Source organism: Quercus suber, unplaced genomic scaffold (genome assembly GCF_002906115.3).
Source record: "Quercus suber isolate HL8 unplaced genomic scaffold, Cork oak 2.0 scaffold_197, whole genome shotgun sequence".
In the NCBI taxonomy this organism is placed as follows: domain Eukaryota; kingdom Viridiplantae; phylum Streptophyta; class Magnoliopsida; order Fagales; family Fagaceae; genus Quercus; species Quercus suber.
In genome coordinates this window covers 173,369-193,037 of record NW_027069655.1, presented here as the reverse complement: position 1 = coordinate 193,037, position 19,669 = coordinate 173,369, and the positions used below count along the sequence as shown (strand labels likewise).

Genomic DNA, 19,669 nt, shown 5'->3' with positions numbered 1-19,669 from the left:
TTACTTTAATAGGAAATATAAAAAATTGTTAAAAAAATTTAATTAATTTTTTTCTTATAAAAAGCTTTTTAAAATATATCCTACACCAATAACTTGAAGTCATCCACTAATATTTTACTTTTTTTAAATTTTTTTTTCAGGAATAAAAGTTCTTTTGGACTTACATAAACCAACTTCCACAAATAAATAAATAAATAAGACCACTGCCAAGTGGAAGACTTCTAAAGGCCAGTAAGTGCGAACCACCATCCGACAACGTGTGGACAAAGCTGCTGAGAGAAGTAAGGGCATGAGCTCGTGGGATGCCCATGACCACGAGTGACATTGATTTCTAAGTTCCTATTGGGTGCCATGGGCCCACAGAGTGGTGGTGGAGAAAGAAAGAGATTTTGTGTTATGGCATTAAGCAAGAATTTGGTAATGATGGGGCGATGGGTGTAAATAGCGTTTTTTTTTTTTTTTTAAGAATGATTAAGAAATTTAAATTATATAAAATTTAATAATACGAAATTTGATATATTAAAAAAAACATATAAATATATAAAATCTTATAATTTGTTTTAAGATTTTTTATTTTAAAATCATTATATGGTAGTTTTACTATCAATACTACAAACTACTGAGTAAAACTCACTATTTACACATATATCAATTTTTAACTTATTGAAGGGCATAAACCAAAAAGTTTACACAAAGTGCTTATAGCATTTAATCTCTATAAGGTAAAATTTTGACAAATCAATGATTTATTGGAGGGTGGAAATAGGGACTTATAAACTACATCTTTAATGAATTTAATCTTTTTATTATTATCAATAATTAATGTTATTGGTCGTAGGAGCAAGACTGCAATAAGCACATGGAGTCAATAGAGAGTATTGTGTACTTGCACTTGTAATTGCACTCATGGGTTGAGATTAAGATTTTGTTTGGGATGTAATGAAAAGTTCAACTTATTTGAGTTTTTAGATTATTTTTGGTATTATTTATAGGTCTCATTGTACTATTTAGCTATTTTTTAACCTATTTTTTTTACACTTTTAGCAAAAAGTTTTCAATTTCAGCTAAATAAGTTGTTCCCAAACAAACCCCTACCGCTAAAAAATAAATTTTGCTCTCAAACTCCTAAATAATTAAAAAAAGTTACAATTAAAATATAAAGAAATAATTAATTAAAATTGTGAAACAAAAGAGGGGTAATCGTAAACCGTTCAATTCCTAGGAAATTTATTAATAAAAAAGTCGATAGTATGTTTTGCAAAACAATAAAAATATTATTATTAATAAAAAAAAAAATATCAAGAAATGATCAGCAACAAAGTGGACATCATGGTGGAATCTTCAACAAAAAAAAAAAAAAAAAGTGCTGGACGGATCGGAAAAGGTGATGGATAATCGTTAGTTAATATTATTAACTCTAGCTGCTCTATTCAGATCCTGCGTGGAGTTTTCTTTATAGTTAACGTAAGTTTTTTTAGAGAGTTTTTTCAAGATAACTGGAATTCACATGTAATTTTTTTTTTTTTTTAATGTAATTTTTGTCTGCAATTATACAAGAGGTGAAGTGAAAAGTGAATTTTTAAAATAAGCTGTGAAACTGACCAACCGCTTTTGTATCAGGCTATTTTGTGGGGATAAAAAATTCTGAACCAATTCGGCCCACTTTGCAGAATCCATGAATTAGCTCCATTGGGACCAATCCTTACCAAATTTATTTTCAGTCTTAAGCAAAGTTTTGCCTCTGTGAGCCCAAAATAAAACTTAAGCATACGCCTGCAAGACCAATCCTATGATTATTCTTTTGGACCCAACTAACACACTCCACAGTCTCTCTATTTTCATCATGTGCGCAGTACAGGTTTGCTGTGTTTTGGTAACCATTAACTAATGCATTTTCATGGATTTCTAGGCATAAAAATGCATTTTGAAAAAACATTAAGGTGCTTGGTAGGACAATTGAGAATTTACAAATTTCATTTGGTCTAGAATGCTCTTTTCAAATTCTCATTTCTAGGGCAAAAGTTTAAAAAATTCGGACCTTTCATTTTCATTCTACTTCTCATTTTTTTGATAGGAAAATATTATAGGTAATACAAATTTTACTACGTAATATTTATAAATTTATATGACAATGAATTTGATTACCTCATAAATGAATATTTCAAATTTCTAATTATCTCTTTATAATTGATGACATGTCAATTTCTAAACTCAATATAATAAAACTTATAATACTGGTAGCAGTACTCTGTTTGCTAAAGTAAATGGGGCCCTCATGGCAACTTATTGGCATAAAAAATAATATTTTAATATCACTATTAGTTATGCTAACACATTTGACATGTTAGGAACTAAATTGATATATATATATATATATAATGTAAATGTTAGGGACCAAAATGCTTTCCTTTCTCCTTTCCTTTTCCTATAGTTAATATATATGTTTAAAAATCTTTGATTTCTCCTTAAGCTAAGGTATTCTTTATTGAGCATTTATATTGAGAGAAACTAAGCTATTATTTTTCTTTTCTTTTTTTTAATTCGATAATTATAATGAAAAATTTTAAAAACTAGATGTTAGAAATATCAAGAATTGCAAACTAATTAAACTACAAGGCTTGACATTGAAGCTAAGCTATTCTTATGAGAGCATTAATATGGTAGGAATTGAGTATTAAACGTCTCATTCCTTATTTAAGTTGTCTTGCTCTCTAACAACATCCATTCCCACGAGTTAAATTTATTAGGCCCTTGATCCCTAGGTAACTATGATTAGTCAATAATTGCAGGGCCTTTTCGAGGGAAATGGTTATGCTGATATTTCGGCCATCATGGGATGAGTCCTAAGCGAAAAGTGAACTCTTTTAAACAGGTTGTGTGACCTGTGAAGCTGCGTAGCTTTTTTGCATCAGGCTGCTTTGTTGGATATTTTAAGGTGTGAAAAATTGAACCAAGATGGAATTCGCATCTTCGGCCCACTTTACAGTCCTTGAATGAGGTCCCATTAGGCCCAATTCTAATCAAATTTAGTTCATGCAAGATTCCGTAACAAACCAACAAAAACCAAACATGGTTTAATTTCTAAATAACAACTTTTTACTTTTCATGCATGAACTTTATTTTCCTCCAGAGGGTAAAAGGCTAAAAGCTCCACTTAATTAGACACACTATATATGTTGGTAATTACCAAGCCATCATGGTATTGGTATTCACAGCTAAAGTTGGTCCCATAGCGATTTGGCCACTGTTGGTATCACCATCACCATCACCGGCGGCATTGACGTGGACAGTAGTTTTTGGCCAGCACTACTGGAATTACGTTTACACTTGCGTAGTGCAAAAATAAGCACAACAATGAGGATGAGAAGGCATACTATTTGCCCTACAACTTCAAGCTGCAATACCAACTTTTCTTCCCCACGTAAACAAAGAAAATATATCAAACCAGGGGAAAATACAAGAGATAGAAATTGGAGAAAAAGAAAACAGGAAAAACCATATATATATATATATATATATAGTTATTGTTACACATGAAGAGGTCGAGAAGGCAAGTATGAGAATGGCTTGGGCATGGAACGTCGTCCAAGGCCTAGGGTTTTTCTGTTCAGTAGGACCCGGAGCAGAATGAAAATGGGAGTGAGGAATAGACTATGAGTTTAGTGAGAAAGAAATAAATGAGGTTTATATATAGAGACTAGAGTTAATTATTTGTAGTTGGTTGTGGAATATACTCATATTGATCACACTACTCACTTTTTAATTTGTCATTAATTAATTTAATGTTGTTGCTGATAGGAAATGTCTTATTGATGAAAATGAAAGCATGATCAACTCTCTAGCTAGCTGCTGAGTGCTCTGCCTGTTCTCATTCTTCTTAATAAGACAAAAACGATGTTGGATACACATTCTAAATTCTCTTGCTTTCTCCATGCAGATCCTTAGCTGAGTTTACTTTATAATTAACTTAATCTTTTTTTTTTTGTGTAATTTTGTATGGCAATTATAGGAGATGCGTGAAAAGTGAAATTATAAATTAAGGTTGACCAACCACAAGTTCTTTTAGGAACACACCCTTTAATACATATTTTGTCACAACTTTCTTAAATGTTAGATAAAAAATATAAAAAATGCTGAACCACTTCAGCCCATTTTACTTCTCATTTTTGCTAAAGTAAATGGGAATCATGTGACAATTTACTTAGCATAAAAATAATATTTTAATATCATTGTTGGTCATATTAATTTTTTTCATCCATTACGGTAGGGACCTTTTTGACATAATATCAAAAGATTAGGGATAAAATAAATATATTTTCTTCCTCCTTACGCCAAGATATTTTTTATTAAGAATTCATATATAGAGAGAAGCTAAAATTATTATTATTATTTGATAGTTACAATAAGTGGAGAAAATTTGAACCTTAGACTAGTTAAGCTATAATTTTCTTGACATCAAAGCTAAACTATCATTACGAGAGCATGTCTTTTTGGGGGATAAAATATTGTTATGAGAGCATTAATATGGGATTGAGCATTTAATGTCTCATTGCTTATTTGAGTTGTCTTGCTCTCTAACGACATCACTCACACCGTCAAACGAGTGTAATTTATTAAGCCCTTGATCTCATGATGTCTATGATTTATTTTGGAGAAGAATGATGTCGATGATTGGTGCTACTAAACATTTTTCGAGAGCCAAATGGTTATGCTCATATTTAGGCCGTCATGGAATGAGTCCTATGTGGAAATTAGTAGTGGTTTAAACAAGCTGTGACATATACAGTGAAGCTGCCCTACCTTTTTGTTGGATATTTCGTAGGGAGAAAAATTAGCTTGTCTCTCAAAAAGACAAAAGGTAAAAATAGCCTCTTCGGCCCACTTTGCACAATCCCTGAATTAGCTCCCCTTCGACCCAATAATCCTAACCAAATTTATTTCAATCTTAAGCATTTTTATGCCCCTGTGAGCCCAGAATAGAATTTGAGCAGAGCAGGGGTGGTTGGTTTGTTATAGACATAGCCTTACAGATTATTCTTTTGGGCCCTCTCATAATTTAGAATACACACATATTTTATTACAAGTTTACAACTCCACACAGTCTCTCTCCTTATTTTCCTGATGTGCACAGTCGACAGTACGTACAGTTAAGACTCAAGACAAAACCTGTCAATATTCACAAGCATCTTCAAATGACACGTACGGTATATACCCAATAAAACTGATTCAATTAGACAGAGAGTTACAATATTCCAAATTTCCAACACAATACAACACAGAAAGAAAAAGCTGCAAGACCTCACAGTACATCCTCACGATACCCTATTACACACATTCTTCAACTTAGAATTTTAAGCGTGGGTTAAAATGTATGCAATAAATTGTGTAAAATAAACATGGCCCATTTTAATAAAAGTTGTGTTAACGGGTATGGTAAAAAGTCCGTTAATAGTAATTTTTGCCCGTTTTTGTATAATTTTTTGTCTTTTTTTATAACTTTATGTTATTTTTTTAGCGTGAGGTCAACTTTGTAGAAAGAAAAAATATTAAAATAATCAAAAGGATTAGTTTGATGCCTTTTCTTTTATTTATTTAATTTTTTTATTAAATAGTACAACTTTAATACCTACGCTGTTAACCTTTTAATAAACCAACAAAAACCAAACTCCTACTTCGTGCATGGACGTACTTAATTACTGTTCTTCCACAGGTAGATATGCGGGTAATAATAACTAGCAAGCCATGGCGGGACTCACGGCTAGGCAAGTTGGATAACTTGGATCTATAGTGATTTGGGTATTAACGTAGGGAACACCAACGCCATCATTATCAGCAATGCTCACACTGGCCGGAGTTTGGCCACCACTATTGAAATTATTATGTTTACACTTGCGTAGCCGTAGTGCAAAACTGAGTATAACAACGAGGAAGAGGAGGTAAACTAGATGCTGAGCAATCTCAAGGTGCAATGGCCACTTTTCCTCCCTGAGCATACAGAAAGAAATGGTATCAAATAATTAAACTGGGGAAAATAAAATTAGAGAAAAAAAATTATTCAATTACATATTTATTCCTTGACCTTTGCTTTATATTTCAAAATAACACTCATCCTTTGAAATGTTTCATTTTAGTAAGTTCATGTAAAAAAACTCCATACTTTTGTCTATTATTTTGGTTTTCTCTATCTCCGAACAAACATAAAAGAAACAAAACAGATTGAGTATTAAAATTACCAATCTCTTCCTTCTTTGTTGTTATCAAAAATCCTATCTCCAGACAAAAAATAAAAAATAAAAAATTGCAAACAAAGTACTAAAATTACTAATCTCCTCCCCCTTTATTGTTATCAAAATCTTTAGGGATTTTGCCGNTGTTATCATTACCTGTTTGAGAGGAGTCGGGGTAAGAGTGGATTTGGCATGGGAAGAACCATTCTAATTGAATCTTAGAGATTTTTTTGTGTTGTTGTTGGAATGGTAAAATATTCGAAAAGAAGATTTGAATTCTTATTTTTCTAATAAATGAAAATAATTAATCTGGGCAATGAATTACAAAGCTTGTAACGATTTTTTTAAGCTAGCAGTGTGTGTGGATAGAACAGTATTATGGAAAGGAGAATATATTTATATTTACCTCTTCACGAGTTGACCCATCTCGTTTCGAAACGTGATCTATGGAACTAGTTTTACCTGGTAAGAACCGAGTGGCCGAGAAAAAAATCAACTAAAGTAAACCGCACGTTTTATGATAGTCAAACAGATAATGACTTATATATGTGTGAAAATGTGACAATAGTAGTTAAGAATATACGCATTTATGTTTAGACATCCACATGGTTGCCAAAGTAACGTTGCTCGGTTGCTCTTGAAGAGAGCAATAGCCACAGCATTTGTTTTTTAGCATTTGTTTCAACCATTTATAGTGAACCATTGAAAAAATGGGTTGAAACAAGTCATGTTTTTTGGAGTGGGAACCCACAGCTGGACCATGGAGAGAGAAAGAGAGAATGAGAAAAGGAATTGGGATACTCACGCCAATATAAACTCATGCCAATATAATTATATAAACGTAGTGTTTCTCTTCCTATCTTAATTACTGTTAGATTAAATGAATAAATTAACTATTTTTTAATGCTTAAGTTTTTTGAAAAATCAATAATTTAACACTAATGATCCTAATTATTTTGGTTAGATGGGTTCGTAAGATCCTACTATTTGGATTCCAATTTTGATAATCACGGTATATGGAACTAGTTTTGTCAATAAGAACCTAGTGGTGAAAAAAGAATCAAAGAAGCCGCAATATGATAGTCAACAGATAATGACTTATAAGTGTGTGGAAAGGGAAAAAGAGATGCTAGTAATTAGCGATTTACCGACAAGTTTCTTTTTTGCTTATGAAAAAGCCATTTGGAACAATTCTTATTAATTGGTACCTTCTAATGCACAAAAAGTCTAGTTGAGAAAGTATTCAAATTGTAATGCACAGAAAGTCTAAAAGAGAAAGTATTCAAATTACGGAATTAACAACATGTTATAATTATCACAAAAAATAAATAAATAAAGGATGAAAACCATTGGGGGGTTTTTCATTTTCAAATTGAAAACCAAACAAATGAAACCCTCCAACACCTTATACTCAAAGATATTATATTAACCACACATTTTTATTATTACTAGTCAGTATGGGACTTATTTAATTGAGTAATGTTTGTTACATACAAACTATTTTATACACATCCAAAAACAATTTCATGTTGAAAATTGTGACTTTAAATCATGATTTTAATTGCATTTTGGGGTTTGTTTAAAACTATGTAAAACAATGTGTGTGTAGCAAATTTAACTCTATTTAATTAATTACAATACTCACATATAAATATTGTATATAGGTTTGTGTACTCAAACATAACACACATTGTGCAAGAAAAACATATCTACGAACATGTTTGCCTTAAATGGTTTTTATTAACTATGGACAGAGTTATAGCTTTACTCAAAATTCTTTTCATTAGATGTGAATTTTAACAAATCTACTATTGGATTACATTTTCTTTTTATATTTTTCATGCTTGCATAATTTCAAGAATGTCAAAAATTAATAGATATATCATCAACCAAAAAAATTTCAAGTTTTTGTAGTCTAAAATTATATTTCAAATAGTAAATAATATTCGATTGATGCGAAATTTGATGTGCATGTTAAGGACATAAAAAATATATAATTCAACAGTTAAATTTTTAAAATATGTAATCATGTTAATATTTTTAGTGGAAGTTGTACCCAAACTTGCCCTTGAACTATTAAGCTTCAATATTCCAATCTATTTCCCTTCATATATATGCACCACATTAAAAGGTAAATTAGTCACAAATTCTTAAATTTGTGAGACAAAATTTGTTAATATCCCATGGAGACAATTCATGGCATAAATAAAATGACTGAGCGAAAAATTTTATTAGAGGTTTCTAGATGCATGAGGGAGAAACTTACATTGAGATGTTGAAGTATTAACTTACCTTGGTTTATATGAAAAGAGTAATATTATCGCCACAAATTATTTTACAACATTTTTACAAACTGCTAATGTGTCCAACTTCTTATTGATTTTCATTTAGATTCACTATTAATAAGATCTTTTTTTTTTTTATTTACTAATAACCACTCATCACATTAGCCGTTTGTAAATTTTTGTAAAAAGTTTGTATCTCTAACATTACTCATATGAAAAGAGTAATATTACAACCACAAACTATTTTATAATATTTTTACAAATTGCTTATGTGTCAAACTCAAGGGAGTCAATTTCACATCGGAAGCTGTACTGATTTAGTCAATGAAACAATATATTTCATTACCAATCAGTACCGATGTACCGTTTCAAAATTACCACTAATTATATAATAATTATAATATCAATAATAAGTATACAATTATATATTTTTTTAAAAAATATTATTTTTTTTTTTTTTTTTGGATAGGCATAGTTTATAGTGTGTGTGTGTGTTTGTGTACTTTTTTTGGAGTTAAAGATTGGAATTGTCCTCATATTGTACAGAGAGCAAACAGTACTCCAAAGCCACGTGTCGATTCGGATGGGTAAAAAGTGAACAAAAGGACTAGTCTCTTTCACTTCCCATCGGACCACAAGTTTCAAAATGTGTATAAATATTCACGGAGGAAAAACAAGGCAAAAGATGGGAAGAGCAAAAAGTGAAATAGAAAAACAAAAGAGAAAAAGAGTAAAAGAGGAGAAGCAGGTGATGAGCGCGACAAACTTGAAACTGAGAACTGAGAAACAGCAGCACTTGGTCGATCTCAATGACTAACTAGTGAGCAAATTTTTCAAAAATTAAAAGCGTCAACTTTCTTCTCTCGTTATTCTTTTTCTAAAACCTCCCTTAGAGGTTTTGGTTTCGGCCCGGTATCAAATTACCGGCCGAAATCCGGAATTTACTCGGGCACAGCTGGTATTTTAGCCGAACTGAAATAGTAATTTTTTGTACCGCCAAGGTTCCGGCACGCCGACGTACTGTAAGAAATTAACTCCACTGGTCCCAAACTCCAACTCCAACTTCTTATTGGATGAACTGCTACGTGGGGATCTCAATTGTTTGAATATAGAATTCATAATACTCCACTCTATCAAAGCATGTAATTAACCCCAATTCAACAAAACAAAATATAAACCATATCAGGTCCTTTATGTTCTCTCTGTGTGGTGTTGTTTTTTTTTTTTTTTTTTTTTTTTTTTTTTTTTTTTTTTTTTTTTTTTTAACTATATCATGAAATCAAAGTTATGTTTTGTCCTTTTTTTCTTTTTTCTTTTTTTCCACCATAACATAGTATCAAAAGCATGTTTATCTTTATTAATATGAGAGATACAACAGATCAAGAAGTAAACTCTACAGAAGGATTGAAACGCTTCATTATAAATGTTAATTGGACAAAGTTTACAAGTGATCTATTTAGAGGCCTAAAGAGGAACACTTGCATCGCTACTCATTCAATGAAGAGTAGTACGAAATTATTATGTATGTGTCGTATACTGTTGTAAGATATTAAAATTATCGTCACATCACTATTCTGAAACCAGAAATTGAAGTTAGGATCTAAATCAAAGATATCCGTACAACCTTAAATCAGAAAACCATGGCTATAAAATAATTAATCGAATAACAATCCATTAGTTTTAAATGATAAAAACTCAATTAATTTACTTTTGCATACCATCAATGATGTAGGACACAATTTACTATTTAATTATTGTAATTTATTATTTTTGGTATTTTTATGTAAAAAAAACGTTATTTTAGGTTTAGGTGATTTATTTCCTTGTTTTTAGGTGCATTTAATGCTTTTTTAGATCAAATTTGGTTCTTGTTATGGTTAGGTATCAATTAGGAGTTATTTTAGGTTATATTTTCTTGTATGTCAAGTTTTAAGGAGCCCTTAAATAGGCCTCTAAGTCTGTAAACGTTTTTCATAGTTTATTATCAATAAAAATTCAGACTTATGTCTATTGTATTCTATGGTGGATTCCAGACCTATCACCTTGTGGATTCAAGGAACCCCTCGTGGACTCGAGGTTTACTACCCAGGAACTAATAGTTTAGTTTCTGTCCATCAAAGAGAGTATCGTGTGTGCTTTCTCTTCAGGCTTCCGCGACATCAGTTGGTATCAGAGCCTTGACTTACCCTGATCTGATTGCTAATCGACGAGACCGTAACCACCACCACAACAACGACGAATAACTTAGCAAGTATTACGTGACGTACAACAAGCACTCACAAATATCTATGCTAGGATGACGCCATTGAAGAATGGAAACAATAGGGATAACTGCAGCGGAGACATAACTCACGGGCAACCTATTGGTAAGCAAATTTCATATAGACCTTATAAGAGAATTGCAAGTTTTAATGGTTATTTTTTAAAAGAAGATTTTCTTGATTGGTTACTTGATCTAGATGATTTATTTGACTATGAGAATATTTGTTATGAGAGAAAAGTTGGACTTGCTTTGTATAAACTTAGTAAGTATGCCTTACATTGGTGGAAACAAGTACAATCTGATAGAATTCAACAAGGTAAAGACAAAATTCGATCATGGCCAAGGATGAAAAAGATGCTTGCTATCAAATTTTATCCTTTGGATTGTGAAGAAATCTTGTCGTATACAATACAAGATTATTATTGGCCAAGAAGTTCATACTTGAATTATTTTGAAGAGCCAAATATTCCACCGTTAAAGGAAGAATTACATGTTAAAGAAAATATTATTCTTGAAGAATATGGAGAAGTCAAAGAAGAAAATATAGATATTTCTGAGGAAATTAATGAAGGCCTTGTTATAGAAGAAGAACCTAAAATCAAGATTGTGGAGGAGATTAATGAGGACCTCATTATAGAGAAAGATCTTGAGGTTGAGATAGTAGAGACCATTAAAGAAGAAATTATGGAGGAAGTTGTCAACGATCTCGATGAAATCAAGTTAGATGATTGCAACATTCAAACTCCTATTATTTTATTGGAAGACACTGAAACAAAGTTTATTGATTTTATTGGGGTGGAAAGATTTGATTTGATCATTGACTCTTATTTGGTGAATATTGTCAATTACATGAAGATCAAGGGAGAAGAAGTTCAAGTTGCCCAATTAATGACTTTCAAGTTTGGCAAGAAGACAAAGAAGATGAAGTATTCAACATATTTGTTCTCTTGGCATGAGAGATTCCAGATTTCAAAGATGAACTCGAGGACGAGTTTGTTTCAAGTGGAGGGGTCTGATGTAGAACACAATTTACTATTTAATTATTGTAATTTATTATTTTTGGTATTTTTATGTAAAAAAAACGTTATTTTAGGTTTAGGTGATTTATTTCCTTGTTTTTAGGTGCATTTAATGCTTTTTAGATCAAATTTGGTTCTTGTTATGGTTAGGTATCAATTATGAGTTATTTTAGGTTATATTTTCTTGTATGTCAAGTTTTAAGGAGCTCTTAAATAGGCCTCTAAGTCTGTAAACGTTTTTCATAGTTTATTATCAATAAAAATTTAGACTTATGTCTATTGTATTCTCTGGTGGATTCCAGACCTATCACCTTGTGGATTCAAGGAACCCCTCGTGGACTCGAGGTTTACTACTCAGGAACTAACAGTTTAGTTTCTGTCTATCAAAGAGAACATCGTGTGTGCTTTCTCTTCAGGCTTCCGCGACATCAATCAACATGCAACCATATATGTAACACAAAAGATTCTATTATATAGAATATTGAAACAGCAGAAACATACTTAGAAATATAATAAGTCACTCAAACACAAAAATACTAGACTTCAGTTTTTTTTGAACAGCGTCAAGAAAAACTCTAGCAAAAAAACACACACAAAATACAACTTTTAATCCAGGGACTAATTGGGGTCATTCACCTAAAGCACTTGGCATCAAAAAGAGGCTTGCCCTCGAAAGGTTCGTTATCTTCAATCATCTGATTCACACGTTCCTTTTGGTCTTCATCTATAATATCAACCTTCTTCCAGTCATATAGCTCCATATCATAGCATTCATCAAGCACAAATTGTGGTATTTCTGGCCCGCGGAAAAGCCACAGTCCTTTCACCTTGAAGGGTGGCTCTGATCCAATCATTAGCGTCTTCCCAAAAGCATATTTGCGTGCTAGATCCATCCTCTGAAGAAATCCACCCTTGTTTAGTGTTACAAAGGAAACAGTATTCTCATCATTGTACTTGTAATCACAAAACCAGAGAGAGTATCCCTCAGGATCGTACATGTCCCAGAACCCTGCAACAAACAAACATGAAACAATGATGAAGAGAAAATTGTTCAAGCAGCAAGTGACGTATAAATGTGAACATGATCAAGGTATAAATAAGGATTTCTAATGCATGGTGGACTTCAATGTTTCAAAGTAATAACACGGCCAAGGTATTGGAATTGAATATTCAACAAAGACTAAATTACACTTTTGATTTTTATAGTTTGAGTTGTTTTCATTTTGATCTCTTTAAGTTTGAGATATTCATTTTGGACCTTTAAGTTTGATTCAAAAATGGTCGTCCATCTTCATAGTGACTAATTTAACCGCTAAGCTAAGTGCCAACAAATCAATGTCATTTCTTTTTTCATCCCCCTTTCCCCTCTTAACCGCTAGATATATCACAGGCATATACGAAACAACTTTTGAAAACACATTCAAATTTTGATGGACTAAAAAGAAAATTTCAAATTTGAAGGAAATGAAATGAAAATAATCCTAAATTTTAAGGATAAAAAATGTAATTTAGTCTTCAACATATTATACTAGTATATATGCTAGCTATTTTCTCAATGCATGATCATAATCCAAACATACCACTTTAACAAAATATACAAACATTTAAAAGATAGCAACCTCAATAAATGAGAACTTCAAGGTTTGAGAAAATATACAGATATGAACTAAAACTATAGAATAGATTGAATGCAAATGATTGGTATACAATAAATTATGATTGGTATACAATAAATTAATGTCCGTGACTTTGTGAAAAATCATTAGTGAAATTGATTTTTCACTAATCACAATCTCCCACCTCAAATTTTTTGAAAAATTTTATAAAATTGATTTTGCATGTAACATTGTTGATATATAGGGCAAAGATTAATATAGCCCAAAGAAGAGGTTATATTTTATACCTTTAAAACAAAACTTGTTGCACACAAACGTTTGCATACACACCCAAAAAAAAAAAAAAAACCACTTGAAGACCCAATTTCAAATTGTGTAATAAACACTACCAGTACCTTTAATAGCAACCTCACAGAAGTTGGTTTTTGTATTTGAGTACAGTCTCTTCCACTCATCCAGTATCATATTACATGGGGGCAGTAGATCAAGAGGATTCTTAGGTTTGGGTTTTGGAGCCTCCTCTTCTTCACCAACTTCTGTTTTGGGCTTTCTTGGCTCCTCCTTTTCCGCTTCATCCTTAGGCTTCGGTTTAGAAGATTCTTTTTGAGTGATTAGAAGGATTCTTTGTAGATTTAACTGGTGGAACAGTCTCAGTCTGTTTAGTGTATTGTCGGGCTTGAGGCGAGTGACTGCAGAACAGATAAAAAGCCCATAAGTTCCAACATAACAACCTTAAGAGAATCCTCAAGATTTGACAAAATTTTCTTCCAAACCAAGTTAAAGAAGAACTCACAGGACCATTTATACGACTATTCAAATTAATTTAAATCACATCATTCATTCAATCATTTAAATAAATCACATAACTAAAAATATATATATATATATATTTTTTAAACTACCATGCAGTAAGTTAGAGGAATTTTTGAAAACTGCCCCTTAAAATTAATAGAAAATATGTTCATAGTGTTTTACATTTCTTACACACAATTTTCAAAATATCAAGTGCGACATGCACATTTTTTTTTTTATTGATGTTTATATTTAAAACATGAAACGAGTATATTCTTCTCAAAAAAAAAAAAAAAACATGAAACGAGTACATTAATGAGTCTCTGTGATAATGATTATTCCAAAATTAATGGGTGGGGATAGAAGTAGAAAGTCAATAGCCTTACGATAACGTGCTATGGCATTGCTCTCAAAGATGGGACCATCAGGTGTTTCCAACACTGGAACCTAGAAAAATGACAGATTTAGTATTAGAAGCTTTTAGCAGACTAAAAAAATGATTACCAAATATAGAAGTATACCTTCCCGATTGGGTTTAGCTTGAGAAATTCGGGAGTTTTATTAGTGACATTCATCTCAAAATTTGGGTCCAGTTCCACTTTCNTAGAAGATTCTTTTTGAGTGATTAGAAGGATTCTTTGTAGATTTAACTGGTGGAACAGTCTCAGTCTGTTTCACCTCACCTAAAATCTTCTTGAAATTTGGTTTATTAACCAAGGTCTAGAAATATCTCTCCACATGAAGGAACTCAGAGGTAAAGCTCTTAGTCAGGAGCTTGGTGAAGCCCTTATATAAGTAGCACCCCACAGCAATGTCAACCAGGGTCACGAAATGCCCAACTAGGTACGTGTTTGAAGCAAGATTAGTGTTTAGAGCTCTCAGAGCTGTCTTCAACCCGAAATTGCAGCTTCCTCAACCTTCGTGCAAACAAAAGAAAAATTATACAAATCAAATAGGGCTAGGTTCTAATAAATTACCACTTGTCCCAAATGCTTAAACTGATAGAAAATTATGAAATTAATCACCTAATCATTATTCTAATATGACATAATTATGAGGTGATCATCAACATGTGCAAGGAGCACTCTCAAAATTCAAACCAATAATAATAAAGATAAATTAAATAATAAGCGTGCACACACAGAGCATAAGAATTAAACATTGTTTGGCTATATACCTACCTCCGCATGTGGTGATAAAGAGAAAATTGTCAGTATAAAAATAGAAAGATTATATTAAGTGTTCAAAGATTCTCTTAAGAAACCTAAACCCCAATACACTCCAGCCATGTAACACAACATACGAGTACATTAATGAGTCTCTGTGATAATGATTATTCCAAAATTAATGGGTGGGGATAGAAGTAGAAAGTCAATAGCCTTACGATAACGTGCTATGGCATTGCTCTCAAAGATGGGACCATCAGGTGTTTCCAACACTGGAACCTAGAAAAATGACAGATTTAGTATTAGAAGCTTTTAGCAGACTAAAAAAATGATTACCAAATATAGAAGTATACCTTCCCGATTGGGTTTAGCTTGAGAAATTCGGGAGTTTTATTAGTGACATTCATCTCAAAATTTGGGTCCAGTTCCACTTTTCACACCACTGTACTCTGCAACAATAAGTATCTTGAGAGCATTTGTGTTCGTATTTGCTGCATGCAATATCTGCCATGTTGATCAAGCGGATACATTTAATTTGGTAACAAAAATGATTAATCAATAAAAAATGTTATGTTCACAACATATTTATAACATTTTCACAACAAATCTTATGTGGTATATAGGTTGTTATTAGTTGTTATGAGTAACCAAAATAATAATTCAAATTATAGATTCAAATTAGAGCTAATTATAATTTACCACCTATGATTTGCTGTATGTGAAAATATTGTAAACGTAATATTTTTCTTAATCAATTGTTATACTAGCTAATTAATTAATTTCAGAGGGGGCAGTGCACTCACTTGCAAGGGATATTAGCAATTATTAGCACAGGAAACCCCTACATCATATACTACAGATTTTACGTGTGAGCCAAATGGAAAAAATGTTTGGGGTCAATATTGCAACCGTTCTAGGATTTAATCCCGAAGAAATTAAATTCACTAAAATAAACAATTTTACCAGTCTACTTACAACAAATTAGTACATTTAGACTCCCTATTATAACCTCAGAAAACGTCTTGTTTGCCTTCCCACCACAATGACCCTAGAAGTTCTAAAATCTTTCTACATGAACTTCCTCCATGAGTGAACCTCGTCCACAACCAAAACTTCAAACAATGACACCTTCGAGGAGAAACTCTAAAAAATATCTCATATAGAGAAAACACTTTATAAAAAGTAATTTAGAATTCTTTTGACTCAATAAAAGTTTGTACTCAGAGTAATTAACATTGATACAACAACCTCTCTCCTCTCAATTTCAAATATAAGGGTTTGTTTTATATAGGGAATCATTAGGTTAATTTGTATGGCTTCAAGGTTAGTGTAATGTTTGCTGCAATAAGTATCGAGTGAGAAGTTTTTTGCTTGAGCGAAACTCTCTAGGAGAACAATTGTGACAACTTTGAATGACTATATCTCATTCATTCTAAACCCAAATTGGGTCAAATTTCCATGTTTTTTGAGGATCCAAATGTCTACTTTCGAATTAAACAAGTTTTACTTAGAATCCACTTTTGTGCAAAAGATATGGTAAGAGATCATCAATTCATCATCTTTCAGACTTCACCATATTAAATCCCTTATTTTCTTTGAGTAGCTTCTAAACCAAACTCAAATATCAAGTTGGCGTTTAATTTGTCACAAACCCAAACCCAATATCTAGGAATCAATTATTCCAATGAAAAATTTAATCACCAACTTAATACTTGAGTTACATTAATGTACGGGTGATATATATGGTTAAAAAATCACTTGATTGTTACATTTAGTAAAATAAAATACGCAGGAAGTCTGTATTCTATACACCAAAGTGTGTATCTAAGTAGACCCTCAAAAAAAAAAAAAGTGTGTATCTAAGTAAATAAAGAATTCTTCTAAAAACCTTTAATAAAATAAAAAGGAATTGAAATAAAACCCATCTATTAGACTCCAACAAAGGGAAACTATCTCTTATTCTTGTCTACATCTACTATTTTACATTTATTTTCATAATTGATGTAAAAATGTCTACATTTTAATATATGAAAGTGGTCGTAAAATAACAGACATATAAAATAAGTGCAACAATACATTATCCTAAGTCCTTACAAGACAAAATGAGTGCACCGCAAGTGATTGAAATTCAGACCGTGCAATAGTATTGCACTTTAAATAGTTGAGATTATAAGTTAAAATCACTTTTAATAACCCTAGCTTGAATTGATATATATATATATATATATTAACCCTTTGAACAATTTTTTTTTTTCATGTGTGCTAATTATACACACGTTACAATACATAGGATTTAAATCCCAATAGAATTATCTTAGCAGGTCAAAACACAAACATAAACCATATATGAGGTGGTCCCGAGCTTTAGAAAAGATAAAATAAAACAGATAAGTGATTGGTAAGAAATGCATGGAATCAAATAAAAGATTGATCCGATTTAACTTACCAGAGCCATGTCTTCACTGAAAGAAAAAAAAAACGTCTCTCTCAGATCTCAAAAGTCAAATCAGCCTTTACAAAACAAAAAATAAAACATACGCACGTAAAGTAATTAATAAGGGAAAAACAAGGCGTTTGATTCTCTAAGGACAAAATTTTCAGAAAATATCGAATAGTTCCATTGAAACGATCGATCAAAGTATAATCCGAGAGAAGAGAGAGAGAGAGAGAGAAAGAGTGTAACTGAGAGTGAGAGATGAGAGAACCAAACAATGGGTTTTGTACGGATCCAATGCAAACAGTTTTTTTTTTTTTTTTTTCCACCACCACCATCATCATCATCATGGTCTTGTCTTAATGATTAGCATTATTCTATCAATATTTTTCTTAATGATTTGTTCGTTTTCACAACTTTCGTATTATAAAACATTCATTTCTTTTGCTTTTGTCCGCCACCTTTCAATTTCATTATCCATCTTATCGCAATTCGCAATCAATAATACAATGTTCACTTTAGTCTATCTTTGTATTTCCAATTTTCCATACCCGTGCAAAACCTTCTACACATCCATTTTCTTCTACGTATGCCTTTGTATTTCCGTAACTGTTTGATGTTTGTTATTGTGTTGATGATTCTCTAGAGGAGATGTAGAGTCGTAGGTTTACTCTTTGAAGGTCAATCCTCCCAGACCAGAGAGCTCTACCTAGTCTGGATGGTGAGCATGTGTTTGATGTTATTAATTCCTCAAGATTCACCATGGATGAATAACGTACTGTAACCTCTAGATAAGGTGAACAACGTGCTTACTACACAATTGGTGGTTTCCAAGGTGTTGGTGATAACTATGGTTTTGGTCTACGTAGTTGCCACTTTGTGACGTGGGAAACTCTTCAGAGGCTCAATTTTCTTTTTTCTTTTTTTGTCCAAGAAATAATTTTTTTATAGAAAATTTTATTAAGATAATCATATTTAGAGTAGCAATGATGTACACCAAAACTCCAAATTTGATTATCTTAATAAATTTTTCATTTTATTTTTTAGAATTGCAATGATGTACTCCAAAAAACTCCAAATTTGATTATCTTAATAAATTTTCCATTTTTTTTTATAAGAACCAAACAATAGTTTTAGACGGACATAATGATTTTTAGACTAAATTGCAAACTACACCCCTAAAATTTGGAGTATTTAAATTTTACGTTCTAAAATTTTAGAATTTGAATTTTACCTCTTGAAGTTCTATTCCATTTGTATCAACAATCTCTTCATCCATATTTTTCATTAAGTACCACATAAGCTCATCATCACATGTATTTAATCCATCCATATTATGTTATGTCATTTTTTTTTAATTTTTTTTAAGCTACAAAAATGATGTGGCATTATTTTATTTAATAAACTAATTAAATACGCGTAAAATGTTTATGTGACACTGAATGAAAAATATGGATAAAAGGACTGCTAAACGAAATAGAATTATCATCTTACACTTATTTACATCCACTATTTTACATCAATATTTATAATTGATGCAAAAATATCCACATTTTAAAATAAGAAAATGAATGTAAAAAAGAGTGTCATTGCCCTTTCAATAATACAGTGTCTTATCAAGACAAATAAAATACGCTAGAAGTGATTGAGATTCAAATCGTGCAATAGTATTTTTAATAGTTGAGACTGAAAGTTAAAAAATTCAGTTTTAATCTTTTAACTCTTGTATGAAAATTCTTCTAAAAAAAAAACTCTAGTATGAATTCTTAAATTAGTTTTAAAAGAAATCTTAACCCTTAGATCAATTTTTTCAAACTTCAATTTTTTTTTACAATTTTTTTTTTATTTTTTATTTTATCACTTACAC

The 19,669-nt window shown here is 31.4% G+C and overlaps 1 pseudogene; it reads right to left on the bottom strand.

Annotated features, from left to right (window-relative positions):
- Positions 1-12,426: 12,426 nt before the first annotated feature.
- On the bottom strand, positions 12,427-17,823 carry LOC111996014 (elongation factor 1-gamma-like; annotated as a pseudogene).
- Positions 17,824-19,669: the final 1,846 nt, after the last annotated feature.